Genomic DNA, 20,582 nt, shown 5'->3' with positions numbered 1-20,582 from the left:
GCGGGTGGGAAGGAGGAAAGGGGCGCCTCTTTCTGCTGTTGTTTAATTTTTTTTCTGTTTTGCTCTGATGAGCATTATGGGCAAGCTATGTTGGTGCTGGAATATGTGGTAACACTTGCTGGCTGCCCCCAGCACATCCTTAGGTGTGTTGGTTGTTAACACAAATGGCCATTTCACAGTATGTTTCGATGTATGCATGTAAACACACGTTTGTATCACGGGTAAAGCCATCCCCACCATCAGCACATCTACATTGAGCACTGTCGCAGGAAAGCAGCATCCGTCATCAGGGACCCCCACCACCCAGGCCATGCTCCTTCTCACTGCTGCCATCAGCAACAAGGTACAGAAGCCTCAGGACCTATACCACCAAGTTCAGGAAAAATTAATACCCTTCAGCTATTAGGCTGTTGAACCAGAGGGGATAACTTCAGTCGGCCAATTACTGAACTGTTCCCACAACCTACGGACTAACTTTTAAGGACCCTTCATCTCATTTTCTCGATATTTATCATTACTTGTTATTACTCTTCTGTTTTCTCTTTTTGTATTTGCACAGTTTGTTTTTTTCACATTGGTTGTTGCCTTTCCTGTTGAGTGTGGTCTTACAATGATTCTATTGTGTTTTTTGAATTTTCTGTGATTGCCTACAAGAAAATGAATCTCAGGGTTACATATTGTGACATATACAGTATGTTCCTTGATAACAAATTTTCTTTGAACGTGATAAATTTGAATCTTGAATCTAGAAATTATGTAGTTCTCTTTGTAGCAGATCTCAGCAGTTGACGAAGGAATTAAAATGGATATCAGGAGCCAAGGATATTTAAGATTGCTTCCATGCATCACATCCATCCTTTCTAATAGCGTCAGCCATGTGAAATATCTAATGGTCAGTTCCTCTGAAGATGAATACATTGTCTACTTCTCAAAAAAGTGGCACTGATCATCCGAAAACTCTTCTGGTGTCCATTAACCACCAGATCACTGAATGAGTGGTAATCTCTGCTGACGATGAAATAGGATTTGTTATAGTACAGTTTCTGCACATGTCAGAACCTAGTAATGCTAGCCTTCCTAAGTGTTTGATGCATCATCTTATCATCACCAAAATTAGAGTCATCATCACCATCATCATTACGTGCCATGTCGTATGATGTGGGTAACCATGGTAGACCATGATTGTTTTTGGCAAATTTTTTCTTAGAAGTGGATTGCCATTGCCTTCTTCTGGGCAGTGTCTTTACAAGATGGGTAACCCCAGCCATGATCAATACTCTTCAGAGATTGTCTTCCTGGCATCAGTGGTCACATTAACTAGGATTTGTGATATGTACCAGCTGCTCACAAGACCATCCACCACCATTGCTTCACGTGTCCTTGATCAGGGGAGGTGGCGGGGGGCAGGTTACGCAGGTGCTACACCTTGCCCAAGGGTGACCTGCAAGCTAGCAGAGGGCGGAAGTGCCTTACACATCCTTTGGTAGGGATGTTTCTCCACACCCTAAGGTTTGATTTCAAAATTGTTTTGAAATTTTGTAGGCAACTAAAAAAAGAAATTCAGGCCTAACTAGACCAACAATATTTACTACTTCTTTCGCAAAGTGCTTCAATGTAAGTGGCAGTATACTAAAAAGATATATTGTAGGAAAGAAACAACGCAGATTATTTATATAACATGCACGCCCTTTAGAATACCAGTACGTTTGTCTACCAGTATATATGATTGTTCCCCAGATACGTAACCAAAACTGACCTACTTTTCAGTTATGATGGAAGATTTGCAACTTTTGCCTATGGGCACCCTGTAATTCAGATTGGTAGATTGGTAGCTTGGAGTCTGTGAACCACCGCTGATAGTAGGAGGGCGGAACCTCTCTGCTGGACCGCCCCATCAGCCTCCCTCCCATGAGCGGGGCGGACTTTTTTTGGATGCGGGATGCGCACCGTCATTTCCTGTCTCCCCGGCCGCGGGCACAGCCCATGGAGTGAACGAGTGGGCGAGGGCTTTGCCGCATTCATGTCTGCCCGCAGATAGCTTCCACTCAGTGAGTAGCCGCGCTCCTCTCATCTGGTTCCGTGCATTAGCCGCGGTGGTTTAATTCAGAAATTTGCTCTGGCACTAGGTGCGAGTGTGAGAAGCGAGGAAAATAATTACGACCTATCAATCTAATAGGATAGTTGGAGTTTTGATTGACGGTCCGGTCGGCCACTGACAGAGCAGTACAGGCGCTCTTGTCTGAGCAGTTGACCAATGGGTGTTGCCGATGGGCGGGGCGTAGTGTTTATGCAGGGTTGGTTGCGCTGTCTTTCTTTCAAGGGCTTTTTCAAAGCTGGAAGAGCAGCCTGCACATTGGGAAGAAGCTGCTGACTAGCAACTCTGCACCATTCATCTCCTCCTTTAATTGTGCATTTCTTTTTACCTCCATAAGTTGTCATTATGCTAGCATATAAAACGAACGAAAAATACTGGGAAGTTTGATTCATTTTAAATGAATGGCATATCGTTCACATTGACTTCAATCGTCTTAACTAGAAATGCAGCATTCGTATTATTTATTTTAATTTCTCACCCCCAACGTATTTAATTTTCTTATACTTTTTCACCAGGTTAGCTTGTTTTAATGAGTCAGATGATTGTTTTGGGTTAAGTAATTTGTATGGTTATAAAAACCATTAAAATACTAGGAAAATCAATGACAGCTGATCATGTTATTTATTTTCTATTATTTGTGTTTCCCCCGACCCTGTGTACTACAGCTTGGGCAATAGAAGACATCCTTATCCACTTTTCCTGGAAATGTTGGTATATTGCAGCCCAAATGGCGAGGGTGTGCCCACAAGTGCTTTTGTTAAGAAAATGTAATTCTCTTATCATAAGTGGCTCAATAGAATTAAAAAGGCTAGTTGTGGAGGTGTGACTTGTGTAATCAAGAGGGGGAAGTGGTGGTGATATGTCCAAGTGCCTTCCCCACCACCCTCCCCACCTTTTCTAAATAAAGGTTCTGGTTTTCTACTTGGTGTCAGCCAATCCTAAACACGTTACTGCATACAAATAGAATGCGCTATGACTAATGAGTGATAATGGTGAAGGGGCTAGATATTTGAGGTAGCTGACCAGACCGCTTTCCCTTGGATAACTTAGACTGTTTTGCTACTATTCCAATTAATTCCATGTGCAATGACTTGGCTTAGAGTGAAAGAAGCATATGTGGATTGTTGACCTCAGGCAGCCATTTTGAATGACATTCTATCATCCATTAAATTGAAAGCTTTTTAAAGTGTGAGTTTTTTAAAGAAAAAAGTTGTCAAAGCAAATCAAAGCTGTGGGTGATTTGGAAGTGATAGGTCAAATGTGCTCAGCAAAACTACCAAGCTTACAAATCAAATTCAGTAGTTTGGCTGTCTTGATTTGAAGTACTTAATTGTCTCCATGATAACAGTAAATTAATCCATATGGATTGTAGTGATTGTGAAAGAGCTTCATTTGGAACTGTGTTCCTGACCTGTAAGGGAGGGGAAATGGACCGTAATTCTGATGCCTTCTCCCTTGGCATTGTTGGCATGTATACAAAGAATCAAAGCACACTTGGATGTGTTTGTTGGCATACAAATGCTTATTGACTAATGTTCTCTGTATAGGACTGTAATCCAGCATTTTAAAAAAGTCAGTATTATCAGGAGGGAAATACATTTCCTGAAGTTAGTTCTGGGTTAAAGTTAAAAGAGAATAGAAAATGTTGGTAACTCTTCATGTTGAATGTGAGGTTGCTACGAAATTAGAATTAAAAATACTACAGGTAGCTGAACTAAGATTAATGAAAATACAGACCTTGAACAGCAGCTCAAACAGTATCTGTAAAGAAAGGAAGACTGGGTTAAGGGTTTGGGTTTATCGTTTTTACAAATGATATATTGCCAAATAACTTGTCTGTAAATCCCTGCAATCCTTTAGTGCTTGGGTCCAGATGTGATTTTTTTTTAAAGCAAACATCAAATGGAACAGAAAGCAACTTGTGATTTGTTTTTGTTCGCAAACAACAAGAATTCTGCAGATGCTGGAAATTCAAGCAACACACATAAAAGTTGCTGGTGAACGCAGCAGGCCAGGCAGCATCTCTAGGAAGAGGTGCAGTCGACGTTTCAGGCCGAGACCCTTCGTCAGGACTAACGAAGGGTCTCGGCCTGAAACGTCGACTGCACCTCTTCCTAGAGATGCTGCCTGGCCTGCTGTGTTCACCAGCAACTTTTATGTGTGTTATTTGCTTTTGTTCTTCCAGTTTCACTGAAGGATATTTGATTCGAGTCATTAACTGTTTCTCTTATCACTGGCTCAGTCTGATCTGACTGTTCCATCATTTTCAGATTTTAATTAAAGCTTTTGCTACTTTTCACTCCTGTCCCTCTGGTTATACTGTGATGTTGAAGCAGGTCGTCTACACAAAAAAAAAGCGAATACAGGCCCTTTGGCTCATGATGTTATGCTGACCTTTTAACTAACTCTAAGATCAATCTTGCCCTCAGGTCCTACATAGTCCTCCATTTTTCTTTCATCCATATGCCTAGCTAAGAGTCTCTAATATGTCCCTAATGTATTTATGCCTACCGCCACCCCTGGCAGTGTTAGACAGACACAATAACTCTGACATCCCCAGTATAATTTCTGCCGTTCACTTTAATATTACCTCCCCTCATATTAGCTGTTTCCATCCTGGGGAAAAGGTCTGGGTGTCCACTCTCTCTATACCTCTTTTCTTGTACATGTCTGTCCAGTCACCTCTTATTTTCCTCCTTTCCAAAGAGAAGGGCCTTGGCTCACTCAAGCTATCAGAAGACTTGCTCTCTAATCCAGGCAGCATGCTGATAAATCTCTCTGCACCCTCTCTAAAGCTACCACATCTTTCTTATCATGGGGAACCGGAACTGAACACAATACTCCAAGTGTCGTCTCCAAGTGTTAGAGCTGCAACATTACCCTGCGGCTCTTGAACTCAGTCCCCTGACTGCTGACAGCTAATATGCCTTAAATAACCTATTAACGGCAACTGAGGGATCCGCCATACTGCTAAGAATCCTGCCATTGACCTTGTACTCTGCCTTCAAATTCAACCTTACAGAGTGTATCATTTCATACTTCCAGATTGAACTCTGCCACTTCTCAGTATAGCTCTGCATCCTGTTAATGTCCCATTGTAATCTACAACAATCTTCTATACCAGGGGTCACCAATCTCTTTTATGTCATGGACCCCTACTATTAACTGAGGGGTCTGTGGACCCCAGATTGGGAGCCCCTGTTCTACACTACCCACAACACCACTAAGCTTCGAGTCCTTTGCAGACTTATTAACCCAGTCTTTCACTTCCTCACCCAAGTAATTTCTAAAAAAAATCAGAGTAGGAGTTCCAGAACAGAGGAGTGTTTGATTACTCTGGGTTTATACTCACTGGAATTCAGAAGAATGAGTGGTGACCTTATTGAAACCTATTGAATGTTGAAAGGCCTTGATAGAGTTGACATGGAAAGGATGTTTCCTATGGTGGTAGAGTCTAAGACCAGAGGACACAGCCTCAGAATAGAGGCTGTTTTTGAACAGAGATGAGGAATTTCTTTAGTCCAGAGTGAAGAATCTGTGGAATTTATTGCCACAGGCAGCTGTGGAGGCCAAGTCTTTATGTATATTTAAGGCAGAGGTTAATAGATTCCTGATTGGTCAGGGCATTAAGGGATACTAGGAGAAGGCAGGAGATTGGGGCTGAGGGGAAATTTAGATCAGCCATGATGAAACGGTGGAAGAAGACACGATGGGTCAAGTGGCCTAATTCTGCTTCTATATCTTGTGGTCTTATATTGGTGTCATAGCCTAATCTAACACCATATGCACACATTGAATGGTATTTCTATTGTATCTGTGCTGGGGAGGTCCCAAGACCTGTTAAGGGATCTCCTTTGCCAAAGAGGTCAAAAGTTACAATTATTATCAGTACGTGCATCTTGCCATATATCACTTTGAGACTCAGTTTCTTTCTGGCATTTACAGTGTAAATAAAGAAATAAAATAGAATTTATGAAACACTATTAAAACAGACAGAGCTGAATTTACCTTGGGATGATTTTAATAACCTTTGCCTTGGCTAATTTTCCTTGATTATTTGTAGCACAAGAGCTTCCAACATGCGAGGATCCTTTTCAGGGTTTCTTGCAGCATTCAGGAGATGCAGTTTTAAAATACAGTATACCAAAATCTTAAGAAGAAAAGAGTACATAGTGTTTTTAAGATATTTCGGTCATGAAGCTGTGTATCTATAACACGTACTTAAAATTTTCTGTTTCTATGAACTGAGGTCAACTGGGTATGAAATTGTGGTCCTCATGAATTTGATGACCATAGCCAATATAGTTTGTTACTTATCATGTTGTATGACGTGGGTGATCAGAGTCTTTCCATGATCATGATTGTTTCTGATAAGTTTTTTCTACAGAAGTGTTTTGCCATTGCCACCTTCTGGGCAGTGTCTTTACAAGATGGGTGACCCCAGCCATGATCAACACCCTTCAGAGATTGTTTGCTTGATGTCAGTGGCTGCATAACCAAGACTTCTGATGTGCACCACCTGCTCCTGTGGCTTCACATGACCCTGATCAGTGGGGGGGGGGGGGGGGAGAGGGGGTTGGCTAAGCAGGTGCTACACCTTGCCCAAGGGTGACCTGCAGGCTAGTGGAGGGAAGGAGTGCCTTACATCTCCTTTGCTAGAGACCGATCTCCATCTTGCCACCCGAAAAAAGTCAACACAAAAATCTCAGCCACTATAATAATCTCAAATGTGTCATTGATGCCAAATGATCACAAATGGAGAACATATGAATTAATACTATCTGGGGAATTATTCTGATCCGGTTAACGTACTGAGGTGGATCCCATGCATAGTTTAACCTGAATCAGAATATCGTTCATTTGATTTGACACAAAGGTGGATCCTTTTAGACTGTACCAGCGGTTATTGAGTTCTGATGGGGTATGAAACAAAATACTGGAAATGCTCAGTGGTTTGGGCAGAGCCTGGGGAAGGAAACCGGTGTCTCAGATTGAGGATGCTGAAATGTTGAAGTGAGAAGTTTGTTCTGAGATGTTCCCTGGGTTTCTCTTTTCTGCAGATGCTATTTGAACTGCTGGGTTTTCAGCATATTTGCTGGTTCTTCCTATTGTCTGCAGTCTTTGATTTTTCATTTTCTGCCAGAATGCCCCTTGAAGTGTTGTAATACCTTTACACAATTTTTCATCTCACATTGGTCTCTATTTTTCTAAATACCTTGCAGAATGGAAGGGCTTTCTTTGATTTAACATTTCTCATGGATCATCTATTTTTATGCAATGCTAGTGTGATTCAGAAAATTGTGTGCTTTTTGTTTCATGTGATTAGTATCTACATTTTAGGATATCAATAATATTTTGTACTAATAATTCCCAGTAATAATAATTTCAAGATGTCATAACGAAACTGAATTTTATGTGGCAGCTGCATGGCTGCATATTGCAAACCACTTTACAAACCTAATGGAAGTTTATTATTCTTATTGATAACAAATCATTTGTGATGGAATGGTGGAGCAGACTTAATGGGCTGAGTGGCCTGATTCTGCTTCTATGTTTGATGGAAATATAACAAAATTAACTAAGAAAAAGAGAGAACTGAGATCTTTGCAGGTGAGATGTTGTAAGATGTCAATATTTTAGTGCGTCATGAAGTACTGGTTAAAACCAGACCAGTATCCCGAGATGACATTATTGTTGTGGACCTGATTTGCACCAGAACAGATGGGGAATTTTAATTTGAATAATTAAATCCTTTGGAATGAAATGCTAGTCAGAAATAGTGACCTTACAAAGAAGCATTCAAGGAAAGAAGTCCTGTCCTTAAAAGTGCACTCGGGGTTGAACAATTTATTTGCATTCCAACCACCTGAAAAAGCCTAGCAAGCCACTCTGTTCAAAAGACAATTGAGGATGGGCAATTAATGCTGCCTTCTCATGTACTTTCACCTCCCATAAATAGATTTTTTAAATTATAGGAAGGTTGTACAGCTTTTGTATGAGTAGGTGGCTTTGTTACAACCTCCAGCCCTCTTATCAAGTCAAATCAAATCAAGTTTAATTGTCATTCAAATCATACATGGATTCAGCCGAGCGAGACAGCATTCCTCTGGGGCCAAGATACAAAAACGTACATGCGCATTCAACCTAATGAGAAAGGGAAAAGACACAGTCACGTAAGAAAATAAATTTTTAGTCCAAAACCCTGAGCAACAAGTCCATCAAATTGATGGTTTTCAGCAGTCAGCATGTAATTCCACTGATCCAACACTGGAGGGCAGCACCGACAAGAGGGACCACCCCAACTGAGCCCGGACGCTACACTACAACACAAGGCCATAGCTTGAGGCCTAGTCCTTGCTACAACTGAGGTGACACTGCTGCCTCGTCATCAAACAGGGGAAGCAGTCCTGCGGCAATCAATGTCCAACAGGGTCTTGAGATTGCAAAAGAAATTGCCAAGACAGTCGCTCACGGTTTTGCTGCATGCCACTTTTACACCAGCTTGAATGCACCAACTCTGAGTAGCAGGCAGCAGCATGGTCTGCACCCAGGTCAGCTCTTCCGACCCTAATCCAGCTCCTTCTGTGGCCCAATGGCCTAGCTCGCCTTTTCTGGACTGCCAGCCGGCTGCTCTGAAAAATGAGCAGCTCACTGATGCAGTAGACCTGCTGTACACGTAGTTATTGGAGTCATGAATACCCTTACTATTTATAAAAACACATTTAGCAAAGAAAAGAGCACCTTAGTTGGTCCCCGAGAGGCTGATGTGTGTTCATGTGCCGCCATCTTACTGGATGTTTTTGTGTACTTGTATGCACTGAGTGACCACTTTAGGTACCTCCTGTACCCAATAAGTGACTATTGAGTGTATGCTCACGGTCTTCTGTTACTATAGCCCATCCACTTCAATGTTCGATGAGTTGTGCATTCAGAGATGCTGTTCTGCATGCCACTGTTGAAATGCATAGTTATTTGAGTTTCTGTTGCCTGCCTGTCAGCTTGAGCCAGTCTAGCCATTCTCCTCTGATCGCTTTCATCAGCAAGGTGTTTTCACCCACAGGACTGCCGCTCACTGGATGTTTTTTGTTTCTTGCACCACTCACTGTAAACTCTAGAGACTGTTGTGCATGAAAATCCCAGGAGATCAGCAATTTCTGAGATTCTCAAACGACCCTAGCTGGCACCAACAATCATTCTATGGTCAAAATCACTTAGATCATATTTCTTCCACATTCTGATGTTTGGTTTGAACAAAATCTGAACCTCTTGATTGTATCTGCATGCTTTTGTGCATTGAGATGCTGCCACATGATTGGCTGATTAGATATTTGTGTTAATGAGCAGGTGTGCCTAATAAAGTGGCGACTGAGTGTATTGTTGTAATGAAAGCTTCTGGTTCCAACCCACTTGTGCCTGCAAAGAGTTTAGTTGAAATGACTTGCGTCACTATATTCTGAATTGGATCCAAATTCAGACCCCAGAATTGGTGAAACAGCGGGGTAGCCTTTCAATGTCAGATTAAATTGTCTTGTTTTCATCATTCAATATGAGGGCATTTGGTCCCAAAAAGTTTTTTTTCCACTGTGTTGTTAATTGTGTGGGCAGCTTCATAATAAAGCTGAATTTTGTATGCACAGATTTGGCAGATGAGACTTAATTACTATACTCATACTAATTAAAAAACAAGGCTCCTGATCAGTCTAGCTTACAATGAATTGCTTATAATTTACAGTTGGCTTTGTATGACTTAGGAATTCAGGAATTGTGTACATACAATATTCTCTTTTTGCAAACTGCTGGCTTTTAAAATTTTAAATAATAACATTTTGATTCAATCTTTATTCTACCAGTGGCTACCAAGCACCAAACTAACAACGTCCCACTTTTGTGTGGGGAATCTTAACTATTATTGTTGCTTATTCGTTGACTGGGCTGCCTTATTTATTATATTTGCCTGCGATAACCACTTGTTTTCACACTGCAGCAATGCTATAGAACAGTGGTTACTAATTTTTTTTATATGCCATGGACCTCTACCATTAACCAAGGAATCCTTGAATCCCAGGTTGGGAACCCCTGCTACAGACATAATTTGCAAATTAGGGTTGCAAATTAGCGTCAATATTCAAATGTTTTATAACAATTTCTGAATCATTTTCTAATTTCTGCCAGAAGCGCAGGATTGCATCCTCCATGAATTCCAATTCACTAAAGATGATAGTCTCTAAGTTAATTGCACAGATACAAAATACTTTTATATTATATATGCCAAGCTATCTACCGACACTAGCCTTTTGAAAAACCAAACTGCAGATGCTGGAAACATGAAAGATGCACAGTAATTCAGATAGTATCTGTAAAAAGGGAAACTGATCATCTTTCAAAATGAATATCATGTCAGAAAGCTGCATCAACCTTTAATATTCAGAGGTCTATCAGGACGAGATTTTCATGGATATCCTTAAACAAGCTTAACACTATAATGAAATTGTTAAATTCTCCAATGAAGTAAAACAAAATATTGTTACACGTAAATAAAAATACACATTTGAATATCTATCATGGGGGGGGAAGATGTGTGATTCTGCTTAAAACATTGTTTGGGGGAAAGGGAGAGAATCCTCCTTAATTGTTCCTTTATTCTTTAGATCCCTTTATCAAAACCAATTGACTTGTGAAGATAGTTTATAAATGCAAAGCAACACACAAAACACTGGAGGAACTCAGCAGGCAGCATCTATGGAATGAATTAACAGTTGACATTTTGGGTGGAGACCCTTCATCAGGACTGGAAAAGAAGGGAGAAGATACCAGAATAAGGTGATTGGGGTGGGGGGAAGAGTACAGCTAGGTGAGAGGTGAAGCTGGGTTGTTGGGGGAGGGGGGATGAAGTATGAAGCTGGGGAGTTGATAATTGGAAAAGGTGAAACAGAAGGAATCAGATAGGAGAGTGGACCAGGGAAGAAATGGAAGGAGGAGCGCTTACACCATCTGCAGAATCTCCTCTGTCTATAAATGTGCAACGTGCTTTGTAATAATAATGGTTCAACTTGGGATGTTTGGAAACTAATGGATGTGAAATTTAAATAAACCACATCCTGTGAGTAACATTTTTCCCATAACATCTGGAATGTAACTTGAAAGCTTTTAATCAGGGAAGTAGATCATCATGATGGCAGGAAATATTGCAATGAGGAATTTAAGGCTAAACAACCTTTATTTCCAGAACAAAAAAAAAAGTGTGGGTATGAAAAAAAAGTTCAAAAATGTTTGATTTATTAATGTATACAAGATGCTTGGCTTTATTGATCGAGCCATGGAATATAAAAGCAAGATGGTCATGCTAAAACTATAGAGTACTAGACCAAAGCTAGAGTACTACAGAGGGTGTAAAAACAATTGACTGAACAGAAAAGAAATTAACAAGGATGTTGCCTAGACTGAAGAATTTTATGAATTGTGGAGAGAGTGGCAAAGCTACGAAGTGTTTTTTGGATTCAAACAGATTAGGGGAGATTTGAGGTTTTTAAATTGAGGGATGTAGGATAGATCTGTTTTCCAAGCAATTTCTGGTAATGGAGACATGCATTTCCCCCAGTACTTAAAATCCAAGAGGGAGATTGAAGAAAGTTCATTCTGTGATTAGTAAGGGTTAAAAATTAGCTGCTAATGGCTGGAGAGTCTATCATTCACTGCTCCACGTTAGCACTGGCAAAGAATGCACAATTTAGGCTAATTCCACTTCTTGGTTCACAGCCCGCCAAGTGCTATTGACATACTCTGTTAATGGTGATGCCACTGAATGTTTTTCCTCCCAAAATCAATTCGCTGGGGGTCACCGGGGACTTTACTGAAGTAGTCGTGGTATGACTACAAGAACAGGCTGAGTATTGTACAGTGAGTGACATTTGACACTTCAAGCTGTCCACTGTGTATGACACAGCATGATGGAATAAGAAGTTCAAAGTCACATCAATCTATGTATATGCCATCATATTCCACCTTGAGATTCATTTTCTTGTGGGTTTTTCATAGTGAACAAAGATGCAACAGAATTGATGAACTACACACGAAGACTGACAAACAACCACTGTGCAAATACAAAAAACAGTAATAATGAATAAATAAGTAAGTAAATATGTTGTGAGCATGAGTTGTAGAGTCCTTCAAAGTGAGTCCATAGGTTGTGGAATCAATTCAGTGTTGAGGTGAATGAAGTTATCCACACTGGTTCAGGAGCCTGATGGTTGTGGGGTAATAACTGTTCTGGTGGGTCTTGAGACTCCTGTATCTCTTTCCCAATGGCAGCAGTGAGAAGAGAGCATGGCCTGGATGATGTATGCTGTTTTCTTGTGGCAGTGCTCCTTGTAGATGTGCTCAATGGTGGGGAGTGTTTTTCCTTTAATAGTCTGGGCTGTATGCACCTCTCTTTGATGTCCAATGGGTGCAGTGAGTACCATTTACAAATGACACTGCTGTTGCTTGGCTACTCCCCTGGCAGCATCATTGTGGCTTGTAGCTCCGGCAACCCAAGTATATTTCCCATTGCCCCCCCCCCCCCCAAAATAAAATCCTCTGTGTGGAGTTTACCTTCTTATTTAATTTCCTGCTTTCTCTTAAACATGTTAATTGGTTAAAGAGCTCCTTTAACTTGTCACAAATGTGTAAGAGAGTGGTAGAGCTCGGGTGAGGAGGGAGCTAATGGGATTGTAGCGAATTAAATAGATTCAATGCAGATGGTGAGCTGACAAGCATGTGTCTGTGTGGTATGATACTGAAACCCAACACAAACATCCTGAAGGGTCAGGGTAGCACGGGCATGTAAATGCCACCCCTGCAGCTTTCTCTCCAAGTTGTGTGCCTTTCTGACTTGTAAACTTATAGATGTATCTAAATGCTGGACTCCTAACTTGGCACTGCGAGTGCTATCACCAGCGGAACTGTGTAGTTGAAGAAGCCAGTTCATTCTCAGCCCCCCCTCCCCCCCCCCCTCAAAACGAAATTGGGGATGAGCAATGACTAGTGACTTTGCCAGGTCCTGGAAAATAAGTAAATAACTTAAATTCCAATTATATTTGTTAAGATGCAAAAGGAGGTAGAGTAGAATATAACCAGGTAGGTGATTGTCCAGGTATTGAAATTCAGCCCAGCAAAATATGGTGACGAAAAGAGAAATTGCTGAAAACTGCACATCAGGTATTTCTATGAAAGGTGACATTAACATTCCAAATTGAAGATGCTCTGCTATCAATTCTGCTGAAGGTCTGAAACAAATTTGTCTCTCTCAACAGATGCTTCCCAACCCGCTTAGTTTCCAGCATTTTCTGACCTTTTCTAATTTTGAACATCTGCAGTTTTTTTTGTCATGGTTGTCATGTTTGCTCTGGTTTTAAACAATAAAGTTACCAAGCAGTATTGATTAGAGCATAAGACATAGGAGCAGAATTAGGCCATTCGGCCCATTGTGTCTACTCCACCAATTAATCGTGGCTGATCAAATTTTCTTCTCCGCCCCAATCTCCTGCCTTTTTCCCCGTATCCTTCATGCCCCGACTAATCAAGAATCTATCTTAAAAATTCATAAAGACTTGGTCTCCACAGCTGCCCGTGCAAGGAATTTTACAGATTCACCCTCTAGCTAAAGGAATTCCTCCTCATCTCTGTTCTAAAAGGTCACCCCTCTATTTTGAGGCTTGGTCCTCTGGTCTTAGACTTTCCCACCATAGGAAACATCCTCTTCACATACATTCAATCCAGCCCTTTCACCATTCGATAGGTTTCAATGAGGTCACCCCTCATTGTTCTGAATACAGGCCCAGAACGATCAAATGCTCTTCATGTGACAAGCTATTCAATCTTGGAATCATTTTCATGAACCTCTTTTGAACCCCCTCCAGTTCCAGCACATTATATCCTTGCTTTTATATTCTAGTCCTCTTGAAATGAATGCTAACATTGCATTTGCCTTCCTCAGCACAGACTCAACCTGCAAATAAACCTTTAGAGAATCCTGTGCAAGGACTCCCAATCCTTTTGAGCCTCAGTTTTTTTTGTATTTTCTCTCCATTTAGAAAATGATCAACTCTCATTTTTTTCTACCAAAGTGCATGACCATACACTTCCTGACACTATTCCATCTGCCATTTCTTTGCCCAGTCTAACCTAAATCCTTCTGTAGCTTCCCTACTTCCTCAAAACTACCTGCCCCTGCACCTATCTTCATATTGTCTGCAAACTTTGTAATAAAGCTATCAATTTCATTATCCAAATCATTGACATACAACACAAAAAGAATCATTCACAACATAGACCCCTGTGGAACACCACCAGTTAGCCAGAAAAGGCTCCCTTTATTACCATTCTTCTGCCAATCAGACACTGCTTTATCCATGCTAGAATCTTTTCCTGTAATACCATGGGCAGCCTCATATGACCCAACCAAGGTTGATCAGGCCCCAGCTTGTGTACCAACAGCGTTGGACCATGGGTCACACCTCTTGATCCGTAGCCATCTGGAGTCTCGCTCAGTATCCTCTGTGATGGTCCTGATAGCTGTTCTCTTTGTAGCCCTGGTTATGTCAAGGAGACAGTAGCTTCTGTGGAGCGAGCAGCCCCCAGCTTTGCACCCGACCTCTAAGGGCTCACAGTGCACCCTCCACCCCTGTCTCTGGCACTGCTCTACCAGCTCCTGGTATTTGGCTGCCTTGCACTCAAACACCACCTCAATTTGGTCTTCCCAAGGAATTGTCAGCTCCACCATGAGCTCCTACTTCGTTTCTAACAATATGACCATGTCAGGCATCAGTTATGATGCGATGAAGTTCAGGAAAAGTGGAATAGAAAAGGCAAAAAGTTAAGTCTAGAAGTGTAACAGGTGACAACAGAATCAGGGAAAATCAACAGTAGATATTGGTAACGAATTAAAAATGAGAAATGATGGAGACACCAAGCAGAATCTATAGAAAGAAAGTTGGTGAAGAATCTTCAATCTGAAACTTCAACGTTGTCCACAAATACTGCCTTGTGCTTTCAGTGCCTTCTATTGATGGCTAGAGTATTATCTAAAATTTAAAACTTGAGTATTGAAAAGGTATTGCAGCTGTCAATGTGTTTGCATTGCTGTTTATTGGAACAAAGTCGGAGACTCAGAGTGGGATGGAGAGTCAGTCACAGGTGAGTAGAAGCTCTGTGGATTGAATATACTGGAATCTCCATTTGTTTTTTTCCTCCCTGTGTAGTGGAGACCATATCCTAGTTTTTAACAATGTACATATGTTACCTTATACTATCCTGAGATTCATTTTCTTGTGGGCATTCACAGTAAGTACAAAGAAACACAGTAGAATCAATGAAAAACTGCAAACAACAGACATACAAACAACCAATGTGTAAAAGATGACAAATTCTGCAAATACAAAAGAGGAACAAAATAATAAATAAGTGTTAAATATTGAGAACAAGTGTTGTAGAGTTCTTGAAAGTGAGTCCAGAGGTTGTGGGATCAATTCAGTGTTGGGGTAAATGAAGTTATCCACAACACAGCAAATAAAGGGACTATGTTGTAAGAAGTGCAAGCAGGTTTCGAATTTCTGCATTATTTTGTGTATATTTAGATTTGCTGTCTATTGCCCTTTGAAATGAGATTGATTCATGGAACATTGGCAAGAAAATATTGAAATGTTTGTTGTGCAGTGGGATGTTCTCTTGGATCATTGAGCATAGTTTGTAAAGCATTTCAAATTTCATTTGGGAAATAACTTTAGGAACTTCGTAGAATTAGTCTTTAATGCTATTTTCTGCTCTTGATCTGCAGTCATTGAACTGGCTTTTTTTTTTAAAAGCATGGAAAACTGTAATGGGAGTTGTAATTTTTTAAACCTGCAATGTACATTCAGCCAAGGGACTCTTCAAGGTCAGCAAAGAATAAGATAAATCCATATGCAGCAAGAACAGCAGCTAGTTGTAAATCATTTGAGGATGACAGGCAGAAGAATCAGGGGTAAGCACAAAATCTAATGTGGCAATTTATGACCTGGAACACACTCAAAGGCTGATGGAAGCAATTGGAGTAGTGAATTTAAAATGGGAGTTGGATAATTGTGAAAAACACTAGTGTGAGAATGGGTGAACAAGATGGGTAACTCTTGCAAGGAGGTGTTGATGTGAAACACTTACTCTGAATTCATGGTTTGGGTGATGGCAAGCCAGGAACTTTGGAGGCTTGTTGACCTTTTTTTGGATTTGTTTTCTTTTGCTTTAGTCCCTAATCATAAAGTGACTCTTGATTTTAAGCATCTTAACTATGTAGGGTTGGCCCAAGCATCAGCAACATGTGGAGTTTGTTTTAGAACTGTCATTTAATCCTATAACACGTTTTTTTATTGATCAAATTCGAAGACCTCAAATGCACATCACATTTGAGATGGTGGATATCAGCATTTCCTTATGACCAGCTGAGATCCTTCCCCTTGATTTATTCTGATCCAAGATATTGTACAACTGTGGGTGTGTCTTCCTATCTCTCTAAGTTTCTACTAAATTCTGTGGTATAATTTGTCACCAAGGCTGCCTCTCTAACATTGCATGTCTGGGTCATGTGTGCACCTCTACTTAGAATTTTGTGAAGATTCAGCATGACATCTAAAACTTTGAAAAATGTCTAAAGAAATGTGGTGGAGAATATTGACTGGCTGTATCACAGCTTGGTGTGGAATTCTAATGCCCTTGAATGGAAAATCCTACAAAAAAATGTGGATATGGCCCAGTCAATCACTGGTAAAGCCCTCCTCACTGTTGAACACATCTACAAAAAATGCTGTCACAGGAAACCAACATCCACCATCAAGGACCCCCTCCATCCAAGTCATGCTGTCTTCTTGCAGCTGCCATCAGGAAGAAGGTACAGGCCTCAGGACTAACATCACCAGGTTCAGGAGCAGTTATTACCCCTCAACCATCAGGCTTTTAACCACAGGGGATCACTTCACTTGCCCCATCATTCCAATGTTCCCACAACCTCTGGACTTACTTTCAAGGATTCTTCATCTCGTGTTCTAGATATTTATTGTTTATTTATTATTATTTTTCTGGTTTATATTTGCAGTCTGATGCCTTTTGCTGATTGGTTTGTCTGCCCTGTTGGGTGTGGTCTTTCATTGATTCTATTATGTATTTGAGTATGCCCATGACAAAATAAATCTCAAGGCTGTATATGGTGACATATAGGTAGCTTGATAATAAATTTACTTTGAACTTTGAACCTGTGGTTCCTACCTTGGCCTCATTTGTTGGCATGGTAGCATAGGGAATAGTGCGATAACCATTACAACTCAGGGCATTGGAGTTCAGTTCTGGCGCTGCCCATAAGGAGTTTGTACGTACTTTCCATTAAGAGCATAGGTTTCCTCTGGGTGCTACGGTTTCCTCCCGTGTTCCAAAGTAGTACGGGATAGTCATTGTAAACTGTCTTGTGATTAAGCTAGGGTTGCTGAGGGTGCAGCTTGTCGGGCTGGAAGACCTGTTCTGTGTTGTAACTCTAAATGAATACATACACGAAGACAGGAAGCAGATTGTGTTTTATCCGTAATGTCTGACTAAGAAGAAGCCACACTGTTGCATTAGTGTAAAATCATAAATTTTCCGTGACCTTGCTTGAGTCAGTGAATTGTAGGAAGGTACACAGATTTATTTCGATTAAATTTCATTACTCAGCTCGACTGAGCGGAGTTTTTCATCCTATTTATCATACTGATTTTCTTCGTCCATGTGTTTGCTTCACTAAAGAGGATGCTTTCTTCATACTTTATATCCCCCCTTTAGAAAAGGGGACATTTTCTTTTACAAGTCTTCATATGTTGATACTTCATGAGTACTTTCCTAACTGCCAAATTTAAGATGTATGTAAATTTAACAGCAAAGTGCTTTGTTTCTCAGTGGGAATTATGCAATGACTAATTCCTTTGGGATACCAATTCATTGGGAAATGTTTGGGCAATTCTGTGGATTCTTTGACACTTTTTGTGGGCAGATACCCCGATGTTAATCCAAACAAATTTCTCTGACAATGCACCACTCCTTGGTAATGTTCTGAATTGTAGAACTAGTTCCTGGCATGTAACCTGTAATTTTCTTGCTATACCCCATATTTCTTGTTTAAGATCTGTGGATGATTTGGTGTTCAACTAAGTTGTACTTGGATGAGCCATAAATTAAGGCCATTTACATTCTCTTGTGTGAGCTTGAAAATCCTATTGTTCTTCCCTATGGAAAAACATATGTTCTGCAGATGGCTGACCCCCAATCAATCTGCTGCTGTTTGTCTAATATTGTTGCTGTTTGTAGAATTGGTTGCATAAGTTGGCAGCTGTTTTCTCTGAAGTACAGCAAAAGTGAGTATGATAATTGAAGTAGTGATTAAAGCACTTGGGGATATTTTAAAGCAGGTTTTCTTTCACTTCTTAATGAGTTTCAGAATGGGATGTTCCTATGCATGTCCATTCCTACTGGAATGTAGCAGGAGAGTAGATTAGATGATTCAGGCAGATAAACTGTCTGTGAACTAATATTTGCAAAAGTCAAATAAACAATTTAAGTGAGAATATTTATGTGAATATTTATTGGACTTAACCATATACCTTGAATGGTACATAATCAGAATGTTGCACATCGAGTGGATAGTTTTAATAGCCTTAAGGTATCAACGGATGTTACACTGTTTGATAACAATTTTGCATTTCTGTCGAAGAAATGGGCTTGTCAGTTTCCAAAGCTAATTGGTCTCCTGGTATGATAGGGATGAATTGGCGCCTGCATTCTTAACAGACAATGATGTCTATTTTATTACTGCAGGGAGAATGTGACTCCTTGAGTGTGCTCCACTATTCGATCATGGCTGATTTAATTTCTTTTTCCCCCTCAACCTCATTCTAACATAGCGGTTAACACAATGCATTACAGCGGCAGTAATCAGCAATCGGGTTCAGTTCCACTGCTGTCTGTAAGAAGCTTGTGCGTTCTCTCTGTGATCATGTGGGTTTCCTCCCACATTTCAGAGATAATACTGTTGGGGTTAGTGAGCTATGCTGGTGCTGGAAGTGTGGCGGCATTTGCAGGCTGTCCCCAGCACAATCTTCAGCTGTGGTTGTTGATGCAAAACTGTTTCACTATTTATTTAGATGTTTGTTCATTATGTGCCGTATCATATAACATAGGCAGTCATGGTCTTTCCATGACAATCCAAGTTCCTGGCAAATTTTTCTACAGAAGTGGTTTGCCACTGCCGCCTTCTAAGCAGCGTCTAGATGTACATATGACAAATAAAGCTAATCTAATCTTCTCATTCCTTCTCCCCATAACCTTTGACTCCTTTGCTAATCAAGAACATATCATCCTCTCTTTAAATATACACAATGACTTGTTCTTGACAGTCATCTTTGGCAATGAATGTCACAGATTCACCACACTTCCTCCATCTCATTTCTAAAGGGACATCTGTTATTCTGATGCTGTGTATTTGGCACTAGACTCTTTAGTCCTGCTGGAAACATATTCCCTATGTCTACTCTAACTAGGCTTTCAATATTTGGTCATTTCAATTGGATTTCCCCGCATTCTTCTAACCTCCAAGCACAGCGCTAGAGCCATCAAAAGTTCTTCATACATCCTCTGGATTATTCTTGCAAACCTGTTCTGGATCTTCTCCAGCACCAGCACATTCGTACTTAAATAAAGGGCTCAAAATTGCTCAATGCTCCAAATATGCTCTGCCCAACATCTTTATAGATCTTCAGCAGTACTTCCTTGCTTTTATATTCTAGTGCTCTCAAAATGAATATTAATATTCTGTATGCCTGCCTTACTACTGACTCAACCTGCTAGTTAACCTTTAGGTATTCTTGGAAGTCCCGATGCACCTACTCCTTTATTTCTTCTACTAAAGAGCATGACCGTACACTTCCTGACAATATGTTCCATCTGCCACTTCTTTGCCTATTCTCCTAATCTGTCTAAGTCAGGTGTTCCCAACATTTTCGTAATGCCTTGGACCCCTGCCATTAACTGAGTGTTCTGTGGACCCCAGGTTGGGAACCCCTGGTCTAATTCTTTCTGCAGATTCCCTGCTTCCTCAACACTTATCTACTCTTTATCTATCTTTGTATCATCTGCTAACTCAGCCAGATCTATCATCCAGATTATCAACACATAATGTGAAAAGAAGCAAATCCAACAATAACCCCCTGGAACACTGATCACTGGCAGCCCACCAGAGAATGCTCCTTTTATTCCCACTTTGTCTTCTACCAGTTGGCCAGTCTTGCATCCATGCATGTACCTTTCCTATAATACCATGGTCTCCTATATTGTTTAACAGCCTTGTGTGGCACCTTGTCTAAGGGCTTCTGAAAATCCAAATAGATATTCACTGACTGTTTATTTTGCTTGTTTTTGTTCCTTTCCTTACCTTTGGTGCATCAGGTGGCAATTGTGC

The 20,582-nt window shown here is 40.6% G+C and overlaps 1 protein-coding gene across 8 annotated transcripts in view; it reads left to right on the top strand.

Annotated features, from left to right (window-relative positions):
- The first annotated feature begins 1,947 nt into the window (after positions 1 to 1,947).
- ralba (v-ral simian leukemia viral oncogene homolog Ba (ras related)) overlaps positions 1,948 to 20,582 on the top strand; it is a 66,854-nt gene continuing 48,219 nt past the window's right edge. For 3 of the 8 annotated variants that reach the window (XM_072258713.1, XM_072258710.1, XM_072258709.1), the window contains exons 1-2: positions 1,948 to 2,048; positions 12,131 to 12,223. The gene's annotated coding sequence lies outside the window, so the exon portion shown is untranslated. Of the gene's footprint in view, positions 2,049 to 10,743; positions 10,916 to 12,130; positions 12,224 to 20,582 lie in introns of all 8 variants that reach the window. The other 5 variants (XM_072258714.1, XM_072258708.1, XM_072258716.1 and 2 more) reach the window with 4 other exon arrangements.

This window comes from Mobula birostris, chromosome 5 (genome assembly GCF_030028105.1).
Source record: "Mobula birostris isolate sMobBir1 chromosome 5, sMobBir1.hap1, whole genome shotgun sequence".
NCBI classification, from domain to species: Eukaryota; Metazoa; Chordata; class Chondrichthyes; order Myliobatiformes; family Myliobatidae; genus Mobula; species Mobula birostris.
Note: the sequence above shows the minus strand (reverse complement) of the source record. Positions and strands in the feature narration are given on the sequence as shown.